We start from the raw sequence: 19,088 nt of genomic DNA on the forward strand, positions 1-19,088 counted from the left end.
ATGGTGGTTCTTGTTTCATCATTTATTCTCTTCTCTATTACTACACTCCAAAGTATAGATATGGCTGAGCACTCCAGCTTAAGAAATCCTCATATACCCTGTCCCCTGTCCCTCCATTTTTTTTTTTTTTTTTTTGTTACTTCCTTCACCAACAGGCTTTTAAAACAATGTTTTGCAAATTGCTGTCTTATCTTTTAGGAACCATTCTCTGCAGCCCATTATAATACCTGTTTCCAGCCCTATTATCCCACTGAGTCTGTTAAGCAGAGATCAGCTACCTTTTAAAAGGCAAATTCAAAACTCTTTTTTTCTGGTTTGTTTATTTATACTTAATGTCATCTTTCACAGCATTTATCAATGCTGACCTTTTTCTTCATGAAAATCTCTTTTCTTGAGCCATCAGAGATATCATTGTACTTTGGCTCTCTTCCCACCTCTCTGAGGTTCCTTCTTGATACCCTTTCTTTTTCAAGTCCACATCTTCAGTAATATTCACTTCCCTTTGACTAAATTTCATGTTTACTAAGCCAGTTTCTGATTATAATTTAGCTTCCCAGGTACGTTTGCCTAAGGGGATAGAATGCATTGGTCAAAAAATTTCAACTAGACTTGCAGGCTTGTTGCAGTTCCCATTGTAATGTAACTAATTGGCATTCTAATTTATTTATTAGTCTTTCATCTGGTAAGCAAGACTCATCCTCTTTGAGATTGCTAATCTCTTTGAATTTGACTGGGAGGGAGCAGATGCTGGCACACGGAGACCATTGCACTATAAGGTCTCTCCATGAGGCCCAGTAACCAGCTGACCTACTCTGAGGAAGGAGCATGTTTCTACTCATTTCTCTGTAACTGCAATAGTCAAGTCATAGAAATAAAGCAGAAGCTTTAAGGGACCATGTAGGGATTAAAAAAGTAATGATCAAGGTCTGCTGTACTATGATGCTGAAGAGAATCTTAAAAAAAAAAAAAAAAACAGGTGTGGGTGCAAAATTTCCATCTCATGGGCTCTAGAGTCACTGTCCTGAGAAGATGAGGCCACATCTAGTGCCTGGCTTTGGAAGATACTATATAAATATTTATTGACTGAATAATGGAAGATTCTTTATTCAGAAATTAAAACTTTTATCTGCATGTAGACTCTTTAAAATTAAGACTACAGTATCCACATTCCCTATAAGTGGATGCTTTAATGACCACCAGAAAGCATACATCATAGATTTAAATGATTTCCTGAGATGCCATAATGAATTACGTAATTCTTAGTCTTTCTAACATACCCTAAAGATCTCTTTCCCTGCTCTATTTTAGGAAGAAACATGCTTTTGTTTCTTTGGGTTTTGATATTGGTGTCTGGGGTACTTCATATGACTTGAGGATGTGATCTACATTAAGTTGTAGAGAATATTGTATTCTTGAGATTTTGAAGAGACAAATTTCTTTGGCATGTTAGAATAATAGTAAAAAAAAAAAGTTATATCTATTAAAGCCATAATTGATATTTGATTTTGCACTGTGTGACAGAATAACATATGGGAAAGTTTGAAAACAAGTACAGTAATTGTCTTTTATAGATGTTATATCCACATGTTTTTGGCAGATCTCATATTGGCTATAAAAAGAAAAGTAATAGTACAGTAACAAGGAAAGTTGAAAGCTTTCCTCTGAGAATACTGATGACTCATCTTTTTATTGCTAGATTTAAGATGATGAACACTTGTTTTGAAAAATGTGATTTTTCTCTATTGCTGTGTTTAATTAAATGCAAAAATCCCCGAGTGGGAAAAAATCCTAGAGTAGTGCAAGCTTTAAGACTGCAAATTTAAACTCATAAAAGTCAGATAATGGAAAAGTGAAGGTTGTGATAGCCATGTTAACTCATCCATTGCATATAGGTTGCATTTTGCCGGACTAATTAGGTGATTTAAGAAAGGGTGATGTGGTGAGGTATCATTCCTGTCCCCACTTAAATCTGTGACTGTTTTAAACTAGCCTTTCTATATGCATCATTTAGTAAGAGCCAAAAATACTTTTAGCATAATTAAGTGTTAGTATTTCTTTCTGAGAAGTTGTTAGTTTTGAGAATAACCCCATGTGGCTTAGATCAGCATGATGGTGGCCAGTTTTCTATCCAGTACATTTTCTCTGAGTAATGTTTTAAATTTTAACACATGGGAGACTAATATAATAAAACAATTCAAAGATTTCTATAGTAACTCTTTAGGAATATTTTCCAAGAGACCATAATAAGTAGTCTTTTAGAGACTTCAGAGATTAAATACCTGAGATGGAGGGTCTAAGAGGAATCAGTGCCATACAAAAGTGTGGGTTCTGCAGCCAGATAACCCACAGCCAGGTTTGGATTAAGATTTTTCCATTTCATAGAAATGTGGCTTAAAGTAATCGATCTAACTTTTCTGAATTTATTGGCTCAAAACTATAAAATGGAGGTAAACTCTACCATGCAGTATGGTTGTGAGTATTAAAGAAACTAAATGGTGGTGTTATTATTTAATTATTATTTGTATAGGAAATAGAGTGATAATGATGTTCCAGCAACATGTGGAAATATTTCCCTCTTGTCATCCAGGTACAATTTACTGCCAAATTAGCCTGACACATTTCCTGATATGATGGACATCTGATACATTTTGTAGATTGCTGGTCACATAAATATCTTCTTGCCTCTCCTATGGCTCTCGCCTGATGCATTTTTCATGCTGCTGCCATAGTGAACTTCCTGAAGCACATTTATGGTCACTTCACTTCCTTGCTTGAAGTGCTTCAAAGGATCCCATTACCTTCAGGATAAAGTCCCACATTAACCCTCCACTTCTGCCTGGATCCACCATGTTAGTCTATGTATCTGAACTTCTCTACATGAACACTTGCTTTACTTGGTATGCTTTTACCCATTTCACCCACATGGATGCAAATTCTCTTTTATTTATATTGACTTACAATGGTGTGAATTCTTCTGGAAAGCTTTCCTTGATTGCCTTAACCTCAAATAAGTGTCTTTCCTGGAACTGGGTAAAGTTTGTTTCCTTTAGTATTCCTTTATACTTTGGATTACTTGTATTGTAATTGCCTGCCTACTTATCTTAGTAGATAGCTTTGGATGAGACATTCCTGATGCTAGTGTCAGCATCTTATTCATTTCATTATTTCCAGTACCAGCAAAATACCTGATAAACAGTAAATGCTCAATGATTGTTCAACTGTAATGCAGATGTTTATATAATGAGCACCACTGGGATCTCCTGACCTTTGTAGTTGGCTTCTGGAAATCCCTCGGAAGCATGCTGAACTCATCTAAAAATCCCTTCCAAACAAAACCTTCCTACCAATGTACAATATTTTTGGAAGGGGGCAAAGAGCAAAAGCAAGGCAATGGTATATACAATGAGGTTATTTCTACCATGATTCAACTCAATTTTAAAATTGTAAATTACTAAAAATTTGTTGCTTAAGGATGACCAAAATGCCAGTATGAATTATTTCTTTTCGGTTTTCTCTTAAGGAGGATGGACCAAGTTGTACAATCATTATCCTAGGGCAGTATCATAAGCACAACTATTAATTATTCTTTAATTTTTAAAATCCATATCTCTAAATGCATAATAACAGCCAAGATCCTGCATCTAGCTGAAGAGCAGAGTCAAAGAGATACATGAGCCTCCTGTTAACCTTGTGTCAGGATTTGACACAGGCAATAGAAAAGCTGGTTGGGTGATTCGTTAATGCTAGAGCATTTCCCATTTAGATATGGAATCCCTACGTTTAGGTTATAATGTAAATGCCATGGACAAGGTTTCTTTAGGCCAAATAGTGGTCCAGGGAGGCTATTGACTTAATATTTTGGGGGTAGATGATAGGGTGGGTTGTTCTTCAAACCACTTGTCAATTTTCAAAAACAAATTTGTAAGTATTGATTTCAGTTAGGCATTTTAATATCAATTAAACCCCAGTTATTTCTCATCCATTCAGGTAAGGGCCATTCAGGTAAGCAATTTCTGATTAATGAACCAAGACCTTATTGCTGAAATTACAAAGGTGAATTAAACACAGGACCAAGCTATAAGAAGGGTGGTGGGTGTGGATGAGGATGGTTGATTTGATATGATGGTTTCCTCTGTCCAGGCAGCTGGGAAAGCTTTCTTTCAAAATAATACCTAAGACTATTAAGTCTTTATGGATTTAAGGGTTTGCCTCCTAGTAAATACTGAATTAATTCATTTGTACCTTCAAAGTGTTCCCTTATTAAAGGTGGAACAAAAGATGTCCTATAAAGATAGACTGTGAGCTGCTTTTATAACTAAAGAGGTTCGTTCAAGATAAGCTGTCTTACTTTTTAAGAAAATCCACTATTAATTTTTAGATGGAATTTAATATCAAAAAGAGAGCCATTAGAGATCCTAAAGAACAGCAGTTCTACTTTATCTAGCATAACAAGCCATTTTCTAATGATTTTCACAGCAGATAAAAAATAATTTCTGACATCCAGCTTTATGGATTTTTAATAATTAGCTTAAAATTTGAGTTTACAAGCTTTAGGGATACAGCCATGTATTTTTCAAAAAATTAGTATTTCTTTGAAAGGCTGCATGTTGAAAACACATCAAGCTCTCCGCAGGGTGTGTGGTGAGAATGTCTGGAAGTTTTGTGCTAAATTACAGCACAAGCAGGCTGTCGGTGGGTGATAGGGTAAGAAGAGTTGGTTATGAAACTGTGAAAGATCTGGGATAGTTGGCTAAAGATCGATTAATGTCATACTGCAAGCAAAATCTGGACTCCTTCAAGGCAGTTTAACACACAACCTGTTGAAATAGAATAAATGAAGTTTCTGAATTGAGTGACATCAGAGATTGGATTTTATCCTATAGGTCCATCTGAAGATCTTCTTTTCATACAAGAGCTCACTTTGCTAATACTTCCAGAAACACTGGCAGGAAGGAACACAGGCAGAGATGGCTTTAGACTAATAAGGGACATTGTTCTTATTTTAAATATTTCAAATATAGCAAGTGGTATGTACGCATATCTAAGAAAAAATTACAGATAGAATAACATCCCTGTTTAGTTTTCTAATCTCATTCTTCTATCTCAGAGTTAAGATTCTCTTGGGTTTTGTTTACTCTGCCCATGCATGATTTTAATTTTTTTGATGTTAAAGATGACGCTATTTATTTGTGCATTCATACAACATACTAGGTGTTAAGACTAGAGCTATCCTTATGGAAGGCATATTCTAGTGTGTGTGTGGGCAGATAATGAAAGAAAACATTAAAATGTGTAGTATGTTAGATAAGTGATATGTGTTACAGAGAAAAAGCACGAGAGAAGAATAAAAAGTGCTGGGGGGGATGGTGTTAGAATTTTTAAAAAGCTGAATAGTCAAGACTTCACTGAGAAGGGATCATACGAATATAAGCCAGCAAGAAGTAAGAGAATATGTCATGTGGCATTCAGGGGGAAATCATGTCAGCTAAAGAAAACAGCAAGTTTAAATGTCCCAAGGAGAAAGTATTCTTGGTAGGATCAAGGAACAGCAAGAAAGCCGGTGTGATTGGAAAGAAGTAAATGAGGGACAAATGATAAGAGGTCAGAGAAGGAATAGGGACCCTGACTTATCTCTTATTGTGAAACATCCCAGATAATAATATTTAGGAAAACAATTATGGTTATAATTATAACCTATTTTTTAGGTTTTTGTGATAGTGAGGCTTTTTCTCTCAGTGAAATAAAATATCATTGTGGGGGTTTGAATGGAGAAGTAACAAAATCATCCTGTCTTTGAATAAGATTCCTCTGGTTGCTGATTTGAGAATAGACTATAGATGGACAAATGTACAAGCAAGAACATCAGTTAGGAGGCGTTTCAATAGTCTAGGCAGGGCTTAGATCAGGATGGCATAGTAGAGGAGTGAGTAGTGGTCAAATTTTGAAAATATATTGAGGATGAGCCTTATTGCAGGTGCTGTAAGGAGGTTGGAAGACTATCTGGCAGGAGTTTTGCAACTGCCACAAGATAAGACTTCAGTTCATTGGAAATTAGCTTGGAGTGACTCCCACCTGTTCCAGGTGGCTTGGTTTCTTAATCCTTTGGGGCCAAGGTTTCACATACAATTTTTGTTTTTAACACCTTGTTCTACATGGTTAGGGCCCAATATACATGCAAATAACTGCTTCTGAACCTCTGATGCTCTGTACAGAAGTAATTATTAAGGGTACCAAGCAAAATGCCTACATATAATATAGATACACCCTCCTATGGTATTAAGGGACATAATATATGGTAACATGTCCCAGAGAAAATACCTAAGCCAGGAGTGGGATTTGGCTCACAGGGACTACTGGGTTTTTAACCTAAATGAAGGTTTGCCTTATCTATCGGCTGTAAAACATTTGTCTTGCTTTCCCCTAGCTTCACATTGCTAATGTTCCTTCCTGTTGCATAAGGGAACATTTTCCTGTCATGGGCTACCACTTACACTGAAGTTCACAGTCATTCCAACTGTTGGGTCTGGTGTGGAAGGCTTCTTCTGATCTTCCCTCAGTGGTACACAGAAGCTCCACTTCAGATAACTAATAGAGATGACTCATACCAAAGAAGGCCACAGTATAGAGAACTGCCTTGGGATCTCATCACCATGCCCCTCACTCTATAGCAGCTGTTTGTTAAGGTCCAGACTTGGCAGAGATAGGGTGGGGAAGAGCCACATAGTTGCTGTGGGTCATTGCCCACCCAATCCCCCCACCCCAACCCCTGTCAGTAAGTTACTCTGAATAAAACTCTGGGTTGAACAGTCTAAAGGTGCTTGCTTCTTTTTTCAGTCCCAAAGTGCCCTCTCAGTCTGGTGAGTACTTTACTCTACCTCCTCCACCTTCTAACACAGAAAAGACAAATATCATAGAATTTCACTTATATGTGGAAAGAAAAAACAAAACAAGTGAACGAAGAGAGAAACAAAAAAAGAAACAAAAAACAACTCTTAAATTCGGAGGACAAACAATAATTGCCAGAGGAGAGGTAGATGTGTGTGTGTGTGTGTGTGTGTGATAGATGGAGGAGATGAAGAGACACAAACTTCTAAACTTCCAGTTACAGAATCAGGGAGATGAAAAGTACAGCATAGAGAATATAGTCAGTAGTACTGTAATAATGTATAGAGCTGTTATATAAGAATGTTGTACACCTGAAATTAATATAACATTGTATATTAACTATACTTCAATACAATAAAGAAATAAGCAGGTAAGTAAGTTATGGAGATGAAGAGTATAAGTATAACACAAGGAATATAGTCAATAATGTTGTAATATTGTTTGGTGACAGGTGGTGACTACTCATCATAGAGTAGAGTTAATTAATTAATTAATTAGTTAAGTAGAGTTAAGAGTTAAGTAGAGTTAAGTAATTAATTAATTAAACATAGAATTGTTGAATCAATACATTGTATACACGCAACCAATACATTATTGTATGCTAATTATACTTCAGTAAAAAAGATGAGTTGTGTTTCTATACACTACCAATGAACCATCCAAAAGAGAAATTAAGAAAGAATTCTCATTTACAGCAGCATCAAAAACAAATACTTAGGAGTAAATTTAACCAAGGAGGTAAAAAACCTGTGTACTAAAAAATAAGACGTCATGAAAGAGATTGAAGACACAAATGGAAAGATAGTCCATGCTCATGGATTGAAAGAATTAATATTGTTAAAATATCCATACTACCCAAAACAGTCCACAGATTCCATGCAATCCCTATCAAAATTCCAAATGCATTTTTCACAGAAATAGAAAAAACTGTCCTAAAATTCTTATGGATCCATTCTATTTCTTATCTTTTGATGTTATGTGTTTATCTACAGTAATATATCAGTATTTTTGATAAACATTTGATAAACATGTTTTATGATTTCAAATGTTAAACAGATATTTTATATTTTCAAATTTTAAAATTGTCTTATTTACCTGTATTTATTTATTTAAGAAATAAATTTAATTAAGTAATTAATTAATTAAAAGAAATACTTAAATTTGTTTATTTAAAGAAATCCTTCCCTATCTTGAAGCTATAAAGATATTTTCCTAGTCTTCAAAGTTATTTTTTATCCTTTACAGTTAGCCCTTTAATCGTCCTGAAATTTATTTTTGTAGTCTCTGGGAACATTTTTGTGAAGCTTTATTTTTTTTTTTTTCCTGGAACCTAGTTTTATTTTTTTTTTCCAATACAGGGAGCAAATTTCTCCAGAACCTTTTAGTGGCTGGTTTGTTAGTTTTCTGCTGACATGTATTGCCACCTCCGTCATATATTGTGTCCATTTAAAAGTCTGTTTCTGAGATTTCTGTATTTGTCTATGCATCCATTTCCATATTGATATTATATTAACTTTGTTTTTTAATAAGTCTTATGTTGTAGGGAAATTATGATTCATTGAATTTTTAGATTAATTTGGAGTGAATAGACATTTTAATAATATTGAGTCTTTCCATTCATGTAGTTAGTGTATCTTTCCGTTTTCATCATTTTTGTGTCCTTTAAATACTATTTCATACATTTTTAAAAAGATTTATTTTAGAGAGAGAGAGAGTGCATGTGTGAATGGGGTGAGGGGCAGAGAGAAAAGGAGAGAGAATCCTCAAGCAGACTCCCCGCTGAGCGCGGAGCCTGGCCAGGACCCTGGATCATGACCTGAGCCGAAACAAAAAGCCAGCTACTTACTGACTGAGCAACCCAGGCATCCTTATTTCATATTTTTCTCCTAAAAATCTTCAACAACTTTTGTTAAATTTATTTTAGATACCTTGTATGTTTTGTTGCTATAGTGAACAAGATTTACTTTTCTTTTCTGTTTTCCATTTTGTTATTACTGGCATGTGGGAAATTTGCTAATGGGTTTGGTGTGTTGGTCTTATACTAAAAAGCATTGCTAGTCTGTGTTAACACTTCCAATACTATGTCCATAATTTCTCTTGAATTTTTATGTATACTGTAATAACACTTTTTAAATAGAGTCAGTTTTGTTTCTAATTCTAGTTCCTTATTTTCTTGGAAAAAGAAGATAATAAAAAAGAAGTGATAGAGAACATTCTTGTCCTGATACTATCTTTGATGAGAATCTTACTAACATATTCTTTATTAAGCATAATGTTTGCTGTAAGTTTATTAAACATTCTTTATGTTTAACCAAGATCAGGTTAAACAAGTTTTCTTCTATTTCTTATTTGCTAAGCATAGTTTCATGAAGAGATGATGAACATTAATGCATGGTTTTCTGCATCCATTGAGTTGCTACTATTTTCCCTGTTAATTTGTTAATGTTGAGTATCAGATTTATAGTTTTAGTGATCCTGAATCATCCTTGAGTTCTTGAGATAAACTCTACTTACTCGTGGTGCATCTAAAAAATAATCTGCTAAATTTTGATTTACTAATGTTTATTTAGGATTTTTTTGGGGGGGTCTATAATTGTGAGATTGGCCTACAAGTTTCTTTTTCTTGTACTTCCCTAGTCTGATTTAGGTAGAATATGCTACTGTCATAAATTAGGTGGGTTGGTCTTCCTTATTATTCTATTATCTGAAACAGGTTATGTAATTTAAAAAAATATTATTTATTTAGGGTGCCTTTGTGGCTCAGTTGGTTGAGCATGCAACTCTTGGTTTTGGCTCTGGTCATGATCTTGGGGTCCTGAGATCCAGCCTGGCCTGAGGCTCCGTGCTTTGTGGGGAGTCTGCTTGTGATTCTCTCCTTCTGCCCCTCCCACCACTCTCTCTCTCTCTTTCTTTCTCAAATAAATAAATAAATCTTTAGAAAAAATATTATTTTTTAAGGTTTGGAAAACTTATAAAGCCATCTATCTTACTATCTATATATCTTTTGATTTCCATTCAAGTTCCTGAGTTGTTGTTGGTATATTTAGGTTTTCTCATTTCCCTTGCATAAATCTTCTTGAAAAATATTTACTTTATATATATTTTCAAATTTATTAGCATAAATTCATTCATAGATTTCACTTGTGATTTTAAAATACAAACTATATTTCTAATTGTGTTCCTCTTTTCATTTCTAATATATTTGTTGTGCTTTCTCTCTCCTTTTCTCTCCCTTCCTCTCTATCCTTCCCTCTTTCTTTTTAAATCCATTTTTGTTAGAATCTTTTTAAAAAAGTTTCAGCTTTTGATTTGTTGCTCTCTGCTGTTGCCTTTTCTGTTCCATTAATTTCTGTTAATGTCCATTATTCCTTTTTTCGGTTTTTAATTTTGGGGTTTATTTTTGGATTTAGTCTGTTACTCTCTTACAGCTCATTAACTTAAAATCTTGGCTCATTTTTTCCTCATCTTTCCTTTTTATATAAATGATTTTAAAGCTTTATTTTTTCCCCCCAACTATTCCTTTAACTATGTCATTCCTTGTGTGTAACGTTTTCATTATTACTCACTTCTAAATGTTTTATAACTTTATTGCCATTTCCCCTTTAGTAGTTTATATTAAATCCCTTTAAAGTTTATAAACCTATGATCTTATGATCTATTTTCACTTTCTAATATTAAATTAGATACTGACAGAAAATAAGATAAACATGCTGCCATTTGAAATTTTGTCAAATCTGCCGTTGTGGTTTATCACATGGTCAATTTGTATAAATGCTCTGCATTTTCCATATGGAAAAAAAATGTATGTTTTCTATTTATCTTCTGTAGGATGTTGTAGCTATTAGATAAAATTTGTTAATTTTGTGGTCACATACTTTCACCACTTGCACTTTTTTCCCTCTTTGATCCACTGGTTTCTGATATGATTATCAGATATAATCTGATATGTTAAAATCTGTCATTATAGTTGTGGATCTAGAATTCTGGTTTTTAAAGTGGGATCTGAAAATTACTTGTATCAGAACTACCTGATTAACAGAATTACTTGTTACAAATTCAGATTGTCTGGCCTTACCTCAAACTAGATTAAATTCTTGGGAGGAGTGGTCCCTAGGAATGAATCTTCATTTTAAATAAGATTTGCATGTGATTTTCATAGGCACTAAAGTTTGGGAAGCCCTAATCTAGAACATGATGCAGACCACTGCCATGTTTCTAATATTTTATAGCATGTCTCTGAATATTCAGAAAGACAGTCCCATTTTTACATGTCTGATTTCCAGGCGGGTGGATGAACACCATGGTCAGGGACTCCATAGGATTGATATTGGCTGCTAAGGAAGCATAGCCAATAAAGCTTTTGATGAACTAGCTTGTTGGCCTTGGGCATATTACGTACACTCTTAAGCCTCACTTTCTCCATCTATAACATGAAATAAATAAATCTGTTGTATTGAATAAGTGAGATTGTATGTACCAATATCTGGCACCTAATAAATACTGAATACATAGTAGTAGTTGCTGTTACAAAGAGAGGAATGGGGCAAAAAGCTTGAACATTCTAATATCATGGTCCTCCTCCAACTTACTACAGTTTCAATTTTTTAAACTATGTGTAACATCCTACAGTTGGAATTGGAATCTCTTGGAGAAGGAGTGGTAGAAAGCTTTTGAAGAGCTTAAATAATGAAAAATACTTACACTAAGAATGACTTACATTTGACGCCAGTTATAGGTTATAACTCATGTTTTAACAATCCTTTCTTTAATCTTTATGGCCATTTAAAATCTAATTACATTTGACAACAAAATTAAGTAAAATTGGTTTTAAGTTTCTTTAAAATCGATAGGTATAATTGAATGAAGTGTTATTTTCAATAAGAAATGAGCTGGCATTCCATTAATCTCAAACTTTAAAAATGTTTTTAGTATTGAAAAATGGCACAATTGTGATTGATCACTGGTTTACAGACCCCTTTGAATTCATACATCTGGAAGGACTATTTTTAGGTGCATAAGAACTGGTTGATATTGGGCACAGAGTAGCAAAACACAAGCTTGCTTTGAAGAGGAGGAGGCAAAATTTTTAAAGATTTTCTTATCTATATTTCTATGGGAATAAGGCTCAGGTACATGCAATATGTTTAAATCTCTGTTTCTGGTAAAAATAGTTCTGGCCTTGACTCCCAGTTCTGCGGCTGCCTAAATGAGTCACTGTGAACCATTCTCATTACCTTTTGAATTCTCAGGTCTTTTTCTGTAACAATGGGAAAAATAATAGTACATATATCACAGGACTGTTGTGAAAATTTAATAAATTAATGCATTTAAAGCTTTTAGCTCTATGTCTAAGCTTAGAAGACCTAATAAATAGCAATTATTTTTATTGACTCTCTAACACATTCTAGATATCATCAGTATTATTTAGTGGCTTCTTTAAGTCTGTAAATAAATGTAATATAGCTAACATCAATGATGAACTTATGAATTAAAGTCTTTACAACTCCGTGCTATAGCACATGTATATATAGTACCTGCTAAAAATACAATTATTATTACAGGTTTTCATACAGAGAAACTGAAGAGTAGAAAGTGAAGAAATGAACAGAAGGTCCTAATAGCCAAGTTTTGAATCTAAACATTGTATCTTGAGAGTTTATGGTTTTTCTCATAATAGTTAGGAATTTAGTGTTTTATCAAGAATGAGCAGCATAGGGGCACCTGCGTAGATCTGCTGGTTAAGCGACTGCCTTTGGCTCAGATCATGATCCTGGAGTCCGGAAATCAAGTTCTGCATTGGGCTCCCTGCTGGGCAGGGAGTCTGCTTCTTCCTCTGACCCTCCCCCTTCTCATGCTCTCTCTCTGAAATAAATAAATAAGACTTTTATTAAAAAAGATTGACTAGGGGTGCCTGGGTAGGCTCAGTGGGTTAAAGCCTCTGCCTTCGGCTCAGATCATGATCACAGGGTTCTGGGATCGAGCCCTGCATCGGGCTCTGTGCTCAGCAGGGAGCCTGCCTCCCCCTCTCTGCCTGCTTGCGATCTCTCTCTCTGTTAAATAAATTAAAAAAAAAAAAAGAATGAGTAGCATAGGATCAAATACCCACTGAGAGTTGGAGATTGGCTTGTGGAAGGAAAGCTTTTATCAGGTTATTCTCAGCAACTAACATAATAGTGGTGAATTGTTATTTCAATAATATTGATGCCCTTCTATTTTTCTTTCTCTCTTCCTCTCTCCGTCTCTCCTTTACCCCTTCTTCCACCTCTGGGTACCTATCTATCCATCTGTCCAGGGAAGCCTTTATGGTCTCTATGTGAAGTGAAGGGTGTTTGTAATGGGGCATGGACCAAGCTTTATGATATATTGTTTCATTTATTTCTATCAAGCCAGCTTTTAGAAACATCTTCTATCTTAAGTAAAATTTCACATTGGAGAATATATAAATTATTAAAGAGTGATTTGCCATCTTTCATCAAGAAAAATTGATTTTCAGAACATAACTTTAAGGGTGTATTCAGGTGCATTCATTTTTTTTTCCCCACAGAGTGCAAAAGATTAATTTACCATCACATCAATAAGAAGGCGTGATTATGACAAACTCCTGGGTTGAGAATAGTCATTAAAAGTAAGCAAGAGATATTTCACAGGTTAAGTATTTTGTCTGGGAGCCTTACCCTGACTATTAGTTTAAAAATGTTTCTCTTCAAGACAAAGTAAATTCTTTTTTTTTTAAAGATTTTTTTTTAAAATTTATTTGACAGAGAGAGATCACAAGTAGGCAGAGAGGCAGGCAAGAGAGAGGAAGGGAAGCAGGCTCCCTGCTGAGCAGAGAGCCCGATGCAGGACTCAATCCCAGGACCCTGAGATCATGACCTGAGCTGAAAGCAGTGGCTTAAGCCACTGAGCCACCCTGGCACACCGGCAAAATAAATTCTTGCAAGTAGATCTTTTTCACAAGGTCTTTCCTAGGGATTGGATGGGGTAAGGTGATTGACATGAGCTCTTTTCTGGATGATTGGGTCTAAATTTGTAATCTCATGGCTGAGAGTTAGTGTATCTTCCCAAGTCTTCAGAGTCCTCTTGAGTCATCATTATGCATTTATTGTTTAATACTAAACTGCTGGATTGGTCTGAAACATTTAAAAGTGGTGTTTCTGTAAGAGATTTTTTAAAAGAGAAAAGTCTGTTTAGAGAACAATGAATTTTTAACTTTTGCCACAGAGAACCTTCACTCTTATGATTCTGTCAACGTTAACTAATGGTTTCATTTGGCTATGTAGAATCTGTGCTTTTAGGGAAGAAGGTCAGCATCATAGTAGTAGAAGACATTATTCCTTTTTGTCCCCCCTTTAACAATTAAAATTTGGTGTATGCCCCTAAACAAAATGACCTCTGTGGAAGTTGTGGGAATAGGCACCATTTGCCAAGAGACTAGGAGGCATCTCAGTCACCTGTGCATTGAATATGAGGCAGTCAGACCTCAGTACGAGCCATGGAAACCGCAGTAACCTGCAGGTAGGCTCTAGCTCCCGTTGGCTGAGGTTGAGGAACAGCTGTAGAATGCTGGCTTGGGCAGGTAGCCACAGATGAAAGAGCCTTTGCAGAGGTCTGGATTTTCTGTGGAAAGATTCCAGAACTTTGTTGGAGGAAAAAAACGTGAGAGTTTGGGCATCTTAAAGAAGATAAAAAGAGGAAATTTACCAGCACTGCCTATCTTCCAAGGTGACACTCTTCCTGACACAAATTCTACATTACAAAGCTATAATAATTAAAATAGTATAGTCCTGGCATGGAAATAGACATACAGAACAATGGAACAGAATTAAGAGACCAGAAATATCCGCCCCCCTGACACACACACATATATAGTCAACTAATATTTGATGAGGGAACCAACATCATTAATGGGGAAAAGATAGTTTCTTTAATAAATGGTTTTTGGGGAAATTGGATAACTACATACATGTAGAAAAATGAGGTTGAACGCCTATCTTTTATCACTCACAAAAATTAACTTAAAAACGGATGAAAGACTTAAACATAAGACCTGAACATTAAAACTCTTAGAACATTAAAACGTAAAAACTTCTAGAAAAAAAACAGAGAAAAAGCTCCTTGACAAGGGTCTTGGCAACAGTGGTTTTTGGGTATAACAGCCAAAATCCAGAAGCAAAAGAAAAAATCAGTAAGTAGGACTATATCAAACTAGAAAGCTTCTGCACAGCAAAATAAATATTGAACAAAATGAAAAGGCAACCTGCGTAATGGGAGAAAATATTTGCAATCCATATATTGGATAAAGGGTTAATATTTAAAATATATAAAGAACTCATTCAACTCAATAAAACAATCCGTTAAAAAGTGGGCAGAAGAATCAAATAGAACCAGACATTTTGAAAGATACTCAAAAGGGAGAAGGATTCTATGCGGTGAACACAGAATGAGCTCCAGGGTGCCTGGGTGGCTCAGTTGTTATGCATCTGCCTTTGACTCACATCATGATCCCAGGGTTCTGGGATGGAGGCCCAAATCAGGCTACCTGCTCTGTAGGAAGCCTGCTTCTCTCTCTCCCACTTCCCCTGGTTGTGTTCCCTCTCTCACTGTGTCTCTCTCTGTCAAATGAATAAATAAAATCTTAAAAAATAATTAAGCTCCTTAGCTTAGCATTCAAGTCTACATATTTATATTTAGCTTGTGTTTCTGCTCTTGGGTGTGTGTGTTATCCTTTTCCTTTCCAACTTTTTGGTGTTTGGCTTATATATACACAACAATGACTTTTGTGTACATTTTTGCTGTTCTCTTTTTTTCCTTCTTTCCCATTATGGCTTGTCTTTTAGACATGCACACTTCTCTTCTCTGAGTTACTTATATTACTGGGAGTTCATTAGATTTTATTTTAGGTTTCTTTTTTTTTTGGTAAAGATTTACTTATTTGTTTGAGGTAGAGAGTACGAGTGGGGGGAGGGGCAGAGGGAGAGAAACTCAAGCAGACTCCCAGCTGAGTGCAGAACTGGATATGGAACTCCATCCCATGACCTGATCCAAAATCAAGAGTTTGTCACTCAACTGGCTGAACCACCCAGGCGCCTTTTGTTGATGTTTTAAATTTGCTATGTTAGTTTGTTTTATATAGCAGATGTTCTAGTCATTTATTTTGAGTGGGTTAATTCTTAGAGTTTGAATATTATGCATATATTATAATAATTAAATTGTTTAAATGACTCAGTTATTCGGGCATATAAATGATTATGTTTTTTCCAATTAGCAAACAATGTGTGGTTTCTGCCGAGTGAGATCTGCTGCTGTTATGTGCCTCAGATACAACTGGTATTTAGGAGAGACCCCATACCAGTTCTCTAAAGCTATCTGTCTTGAGGATTTTAGATAATTCAGACTTCTCAAAGTGATTAAGCCTGCATAGTCATATGAAAAGATTCAAATGGACTTGGGTTGAAATATTGACTCCCTCACTACTGTGTTACAAAGTAACCATGTTACTTTGAGTATATTATTTAACCAAATTGAGCTTTTGTTTCCTCATCTGTAATATGCATTCATAGATATCTATCAAGTACTTCTTATATACTGGACATTGTTCTTGAGGTGACATTTTAAGTGTGTAGGGTTAAAATTCATAATCCATAATTCATATCATCATTCCCTTAATTCATTTAAAAGCGTAGTTTTATTTTATTAGCACCATCTGATAGAGCAGAATTGGTGTAAGTTGGGTCTCTCTTGGCCCCTTTGTAGACCCCGGGCTTTAGACAGTGGAGGTGTTTGGCCTGCAGAGTGTTTAAGAAACAAAAGAATTTGAATACTTTTAAAGCATGACATGTCCCTGCATGCCCACCTTTTCCTATTGTGTTGTCTTAGGCTGTTGGCTCCTAGCCTTGGCTGCCTGTCAGAACAGCTTACTTGGGGCACTTTTAAGTGTCTGAATGTCCAGGTTGCATCTCAGACCAATCACGTAAGAATATTTTGGGTGTGGGAGCAAGGCTTCAGTACTAGTTAAAGCTCTTTAGGTGATACCAAAGTGCAAGAAAGGCTGAGAACAATTTGGGGTCTGTTTCGTTTGTTCATGTGAACCACGTGGCTTCTGAAGACAATGATGTCATCCTAAAAGGTGTTTCTATGATCTGACTTCCAGGTAGGCCTCTGTGTTTCGTGCAACATTCAGGCTTTGGCTCATACCTTGTCTCCATTCAGTAGTGAAGCTCTCTCTTTTCTGATAGAGGCCACTCATCTGTAGGCCCTTGCCCACCTCTGAACTCACAGTTTGAATTGGCAGAACTTTGCTGTGGGCAAATGTGTACGATTATCCCCACGGATAATCATACACATTATTATGGATTAATATCCGTTTAAACGGATTAATACCCATTTTCTGGGATCTTGGGATTTCCCCCATAAACTGTGAAAGCATCTCTCTTTTGGCTGTTTCCTGGGATCTGGGCTCCAGACATCACTCCGCCCTCTGTGTCTGCTCTGCCTTAGTTTAGGTAGCTGGCTTCAAGTTAGGTAGAATCTCTTGGGCTAGATATTCAGCCACTTCCGCCAGAAATGCTATTTTTCTTGTGCTCCTGTTGGGAGAAGTGTTGACCTCAAATGTGGAAACATTAGGAGGAGGAAAATGACAACAGATGTGTCATGAGCTGGAAATACGGACAAAGGGTGGGAGGCAGCCAACAGTGATCATTTTCAGAAGGTTTAAAAGTAAACCTAAATAACTCCCATCTGCGTCTGACCTAATTTTTCTATCTCCAACAAAGTGTTTAAACAAACATATTTTGGACCCTCAGCTGTATAATTTTAGTTGTTTAATGGGCTCAATAAAACCCTTGTGTGTATGTTTGTAATAACCTATTTGATCTGTGAAATTGAATGCCCAAGTAGATCGTCTCAGGGAACTGTTGGCTGAAAACGCTTGCCTGTCTTTTATTGTTTCCCATGAACTGTTGTGATTAGACACTGGGAGAGAGACTAATATAAACTACATCTGAAATCACAGTTACCAGTTGAACTCTTGCCATGCATTTAGGGTTATGTAAACAGCTTGGTGGGCTTCACAGAAGGCAGATTTTGAGCTGCTTGCGTGAAATGGTGATGTGAAATCCCTGAACAAACATCATTATTAATAATCCTTTAACAGTTTTATGATAGTGGTAATAAAAATCAAGGCATGTTCCTGGAATAATTTCTCTCCCACTCTGCGACAAATGCATCCTTTATTAGGAGATGCTATTGTTCAGGGTCTTTGGTAACCATGGAGCAAATGGCCATGGTGGCTTTCTTGAATTTCACTATTATTGAGGCAGTTTATTTAATTCAGCTCTTCATTTCTTCTTAGCCTGAAGTCACAAATTAATTACGCCTGTGCTTGCCATGGAGTCATTGACCTAACTTGAAATAAATATTTCATATATGTATAAATGTATATGTAATATATTTATATATAAAATATTCCATATACAGAATATATGGTATATTTTGTAATAATTCTTAAGTATATAAAATATATATATATATTTAGAATATTTTATATTTAACAAATTCCTCCCTAATTTGGATTAATCTAATCTGTTCAACCTTCAACCTTCCACCTGTAACTTTAATCTAAAAGTCTTTTTTCATTGCAGTCTGGGTTTATTAGTCTTATTCTGGATAACCATTTCCTCTCATCTCACCTACCCCTTTAATGGCTTTTTAATCTTCTTTATTGAAGATCTTGCTTTCCTTCTGAGTTGACCTATAGCTAAATACACTTGACAAGTGCTCAGGAAAATGGCACCTCTCCTCCTTGCTCTCCTCAAAAGAAGAGCTGATCTATATTCCTGTTGACCTATAAAGAATGTTTGCTAAAACATGACCTTGAGTAGGTCACTTGTGTTCACAAAACTCCAGTGATTTCTCATTTACTTTTCAGAAAAGCGTCTGGTCTGAATGACCAAATCCTACTTCCTCTGTGAAGCCTTCCTTCCTCCCATCCTTGAAAAAGGAAATACCCCCTCTCTTCAGAAATTTAAAGTATTATTTTCCACACTGCTCATAATTTACTGTCCTGTATTGTAGTTATTTTTGTGCTGTCTATATCTCATCAATCTAAGAGATGATAAACTCCCAGAGGGTGCCTCCCACAGAACAAGTGCTCAATAAATACCTGTCCTTGATGAGAACAGATGATAGATCATATTTTGTTGTAG

The sequence above is a fragment of the Neovison vison genome, chromosome 13 (genome assembly GCF_020171115.1).
Source record: "Neovison vison isolate M4711 chromosome 13, ASM_NN_V1, whole genome shotgun sequence".
Lineage (NCBI taxonomy): Eukaryota > Metazoa > Chordata > Mammalia > Carnivora > Mustelidae > Neogale > Neogale vison.